This window comes from Chinchilla lanigera, unplaced genomic scaffold (assembly GCF_000276665.1).
Source record: "Chinchilla lanigera isolate Chin_1 unplaced genomic scaffold, ChiLan1.0 scaffold00046, whole genome shotgun sequence".
Taxonomy (NCBI): Eukaryota; Metazoa; Chordata; class Mammalia; order Rodentia; family Chinchillidae; genus Chinchilla; species Chinchilla lanigera.
In genome coordinates this window covers 8,155,536-8,160,886 of record NW_004955447.1, presented here as the reverse complement: position 1 = coordinate 8,160,886, position 5,351 = coordinate 8,155,536, and the positions used below count along the sequence as shown (strand labels likewise).

The following is a 5,351-nucleotide window of genomic DNA, read 5'->3' as shown; positions in this document are numbered from 1 at the left end:
ACTCACGACCTTGCACTTGCCAGGCAGGCGCTTTGCCGCTGAGCTAAATCCCCAGCCCCTACATTTCTTTTCTCTGCATAACTCTAACATCCTTATCTATTGTTTTTACTCTCACTCCAATTGAAATAATTCAGCCTTCTTTTCCTAAAATGTTATGATTTCAGCCGGTCATCCAGGAAAGAGGACCAACTTTTGAATGCCAGAGCACCTGGTGATCATATAAGTAAAGACAGATGCCTGACCTACAGGGACCTAACATAATCTAAGTTAATTCTTAGATTATGTTGCGACAAGATGGTGCGATTCAAGTCATCGCTAAATTTTTTGACAATTTTTTGGAATGTGATAACTGCTCATAATTTAAATTTGTATGATTACAGATTAAAGTCTCTAGAATATTCAGATGGAAAAATAGTTTAATCCTTAGTAGTCAAAAAGAAGACAATATACACAAACATAACAAAAATAAATTTGACTGTCATTACCTACTTTCGTCTGTCTTCACCCATTTTCAGCATGAAGAAAAAATAATTGAATCTTCACAAATCTTGCAAATTTATCTGTGCAAACTCATACTGAATCATTTAGAGTTCGAGTGAGAATTTCTACCAGCTATGATTTAAATGCATAACATATACATATATATAATTTTATATATTTGTACAAATATATAATAAAAGTGTACAATACAGTTTTACATAAAGCAAATAACAATTTACATATTCAAGTTTCCTCAGTTCTAATTCTGTTTTTTAATTACATACATTTTAAGCAAAGAATGATTTGTGAGTTTAAAGTACAACAACTCATCAATTTATTGGAAAGGCAAATTCATTTGTGAGGTATTAATTTATGTCTAAGAGGAGATATACATAGGATGTTACTTTTGAATATCTAATGATGGAGTCTGGTCAATACTCTGAAGTAACAAAGAATGATTTATATTACAGAAGATGTAAAATATTTACTGTAATATTACCTTGTCTAAGAAAGCCAAATTTGCGAAAGCTTTCTAGGCATATATCAGCAGTTATCAATACTATGAACAACAGTTGTTATGGCTTGTATCTAGATGTCATCCCAAATCCCCATGTGGTTATGGGTGGGGCTTTCCAGAGGTGGTTGGGTCTAGGGTGTGTGATGCTGGGATTAAGGGGCCGATAATGGAAGCACCATGCTGGGTATGGGTGCTGTCAATCAATAAGCTTACAGCCTATTGGATGGAAAATACAGGGGACAGAAACAAGGCTTCTGCTGCTGCGGCTGCTGCTGCTGCATATTGTTCACTGCCTTCTGCCTTGCCATGAACTGTTTCTCCTCTGTGTTGCCCCTCTGCCATGCTACATTGATTTGGAACCATCTGACTAATGAACTAAAATGTCAACAAATTTTGAGCTAAAAAATCTTTCTCTTTTTAACTCTTACTAATCCAATTATTTAAACACAGGATGACAAAAATTTGCATTGTCCATATATTTTTATAATATAACAAGAAATAAAAATAACAATTTAATCAAATTTGTTGAAAAAAATTTTCTGTGTATGATATATCTTAAAACATTCGATTCACAATGCAATGTGATAATCTGGACAGTACAATTTGTTATCTTTGCAAATTCTTTTCGCATGATTGTGTTTCTTTAAATAGCACACTTCACACTGTCTTGTTAGCTTTTCTAATTTTCTGTGGGTGGTATAATCTCAATAAAATGTCTATCCAGCAAACATGATGGTGAAGATGTCAGTGATGGATGTTCTGTTTGGCATTTTCCTAGGCCATATTTTTCAATTATTTGGCCTATTAGCCCTATCTAAATTGTAAATTACATTTTGAGCCCTCTTGTTTTGAATAAATAACAAATAAATTCCATATTGTTTGCTCCAGGAGTTGCATAAATATTTACAGTAATATTTTTTCTCTGCTCCTGATTATAGGAGAGTTTCTTAGATGTTGATCAACTCTGTCAATACCACCCATAGAATTATTATAATCAATAACCACTATTGGAATTTGTTTTACTTTCATTTCTTATTTTAAGTACTATTATTTCAATATTATGAACAATTGACAATAAGGGGATGTCTTTTTCATCTTTCTATTTCGTAAGAGACTTTCTCTCTTCTATGCGAACAGTTCTCCTTTGTTCATCAGTTTTTTCTTTTGCAGATCTTTTGTCACTTCTTCCTATTCAGTCTCAGGGTCCTAACCTTATTGTATTGCAAAATAACATCGCTGAGTTCTGGAGAATATGAACATTAGATCTCATGTGCTTATGATAAAGTTTTGGGCATTCTTCAGCAATGAGAAAAAATAACTAAGTACTAAAGCTGTCACTATTTATTACATCACTATATATTATGCCTGAAAAAAATTCTGCCAGACATACAAACTTTCATTGGGACAAAAGATAGCATACATGAATATATTCTGTGAAGGCCACTATTATATTACAATATGATTTCTGCTGAAATATTAAAGCTAAGGTGATGCCAAGTTATAAGTATATACCTTATACACACTAGAAAATGATAATAAACAACTTCTGCACAACATATCTTTAAACATGTAAGTTTGAATATTCATATAAAAATGATTGAGAAAACTCTTAGCTTACTACACAGAAAACTAGCTTCACTATAAAAATAAGGACTAGATAGACAAATATTAATATAAATGCTCATGAAAATTAAATTGGTTTTCTGGCTAAAAATGTGAAAACATAGCCAAAATAAAATACAAACAGATAGGCATAGATATATAGACCAAGCAAATAATAAAAATTTATAAAGACTATTTCATGTTAATACAAAAGCAGAAATTCTATATCAAGAAAAGCTGTCACACCTTTGAATGACTTAGAAAAATTATACACAGTGTACTAATAACTACTGTTAATCTCATTATCTTTTTATGAAATTGTATTTTTTTAATAAAGGTAATATTTTCAGGCTTCATAGACCACTTGCATCACTGAAGAATTTGGAGGAAGCCAATTTGATTCTGGTGTACACCTCTAACTCCAGCTACTCAGGAGGCTAAGGCAGGAAGATTCAAATTCCAACCTAGTAAGATACTGTGTCAACATAAAAAGGGCTGGGGATTTAGCTCAGTGGCACAGCCCTTGCCTGGCAAGCACAAGGTCATGAGTTCGATATCCAGTACCAGAAAAAAAAAAGAAAAACATGAAAGAAAAAGGAGAGAGATGCTCAGAATATAACTCAGTAGCATAGAACTTCTCAGTTTGACCCAAAAACTGCAACAACAACACAAAAAAAACACAAGAATTTTAGAGGTCAAAATTTTTGAAAAGGGGCTCTGGACAGATAAATGAGCCTAAGAATACAAAGCCTGACAAGAGTACTTTTAAAAATGATTTCATTGACCATGTCTAGGAATGGAAGCAAAAGTCCTTTGGTTGTTATTTCTCAAGAACGCATGTGGCCTGATAAGTAGTGTGCAGTTTTCCTGGACAATATGCTGAAGTTCAGCCTGAAGTCATTTCACTCATTAATCAGCTCAATAAGGTCAAGATCCAGTAGAAGCATAAGTAGATCTGGAGCACAATGAATTTATCATTTTAAAAAAATGATAGCATTCTAGACCTCTGTTATCTTTGAGAGGTTTTACATAAAATTTTCTATTTCCTGCATCTAGTAAGAAATATGCAGGAGTAACAGGATTAAAGATATTGTGACAAATAGCAAGAGACAGCAGATGCAAACACACACACACACACACACACACACACCTATTTATTATTCATCTAGCTACATATACATACATATATTTTATTTGTTCAAAGAAATAAAAGAAGAGTTAGAGAATTTCAGATGAATGAAAATCTTTTAAAAATGAAACTATAATCTGAATATAAAGAGAGTATACAAGGATATAAAGAGAGTAACAGACAAGCAACACATGAAGATACAAGCATATACATATATATACACATATATATGTATACAGACCTATTTATGTGTACACACACATACATGTATATACACAGATAATATCCATATGCACATATTTGTCAATTCAGATGATGGATAACAGACTATGGAAACCATTCCTGAAATAATGTTCAAATCACAGATCATTACTCAGACATTTTTTATACTATAGACTCTGATAGCAGTGTAAACCTAAAACAGCATAAATAGAAACATGATCATACTTGTGGGTATCATAGGCAAGGTGAAATTACTTATAAGCAAACAATCAAAATTTAAAACAAGCTAAAGGCCGGGCACGGTGGCGAAGTCCTGTAATCCCAGAACTCAGGAGGCTGCGGCAGGAGGCTCACTGTGAGTTTGAGGCCAGCCTGGGCTACAAAGTGAGTTCAAAGCCAGCCTGAATTACACAGTGAGGTCCTGTCTCAAAGAAGTTAAATAAATAAATAAATAAGCAAATTAAATAATACTAAGGAAGAGAGACTATTTTTAAAAGAGCATAGCTGAATTCCCAACAGAAATAGTGAAATCAAATCACAAATAATGAAATTTTGTGAACAAAAAATAACTTCCATCATAGAGGTGGGTCTTATGTAAAAATCTTGTCCAAGCAAAAACATATGAAAGTATTTTAAGGTGAAAATGAATTGAGATAGTTCATCAATAATTGAACTTGAACAGAGCACTAGAGTTGTTCTTCAGGAAGAAGGGTAATGATTCTAGATGTAAGCTCAGCATTAGAAGAAAAAATTAAATTGCAGTAAAAAAGAGGAATATGAATAATTTTAGATCAGATGAAATAAAAATAACGTTTTTGGCTTTAAAACACATAAAAATTGAAATAAATTGTGATGAGTAAGGAAGATCCTAGATGTAAAGTCATTCAACTCTTTACAAAGTTTATTAACAAAAGAAAATGAAACAATTTACATTACTATTTCATATTTAACATGATAATAGATAATCTTCTTTGTAAACTTAAGAGGGAGTAAAAGGGAGGTGTAAATGCCAAAATAATGGAAAACCAATGGAAATAAAAGTATTAAAAATCAAAATGATCGTGGAAATAAAGATATAAAATATGGTTCAGAAACATGAAGCAAATTGAATGAAAATATTAGGTTTGATGATTGAAAGTTATGAAGAATTTAGAACACATTATTATTACATTATTAAAATAAAAATTATTAAAATGCTAGAAGAAACATAGGAAAATTAGCTCCAAAATCTAGAGCTAAGCAAAGGACCTATAAATATTATAATCTCAATATAATCTGTAAATATTGTTAAACTACACTCAGATTGAACATTTTCTGCACAGTTTCTTCTGTTAAGATGAAAATATGGGGGCTGGGGATTTAGCTCAGCGGCAAAGCGCCTGCCTGGCAAGCGCAAGGTCG

General features: G+C 32.2%; 1 protein-coding gene across 1 annotated transcript in view; it reads right to left on the bottom strand.

Annotated features, from left to right (window-relative positions):
• Tecrl (trans-2,3-enoyl-CoA reductase-like) overlaps positions 1 to 5,351 on the bottom strand; it is a 114,040-nt gene that overhangs the window by 28,623 nt on the left and 80,066 nt on the right. The window lies entirely within an intron of this gene.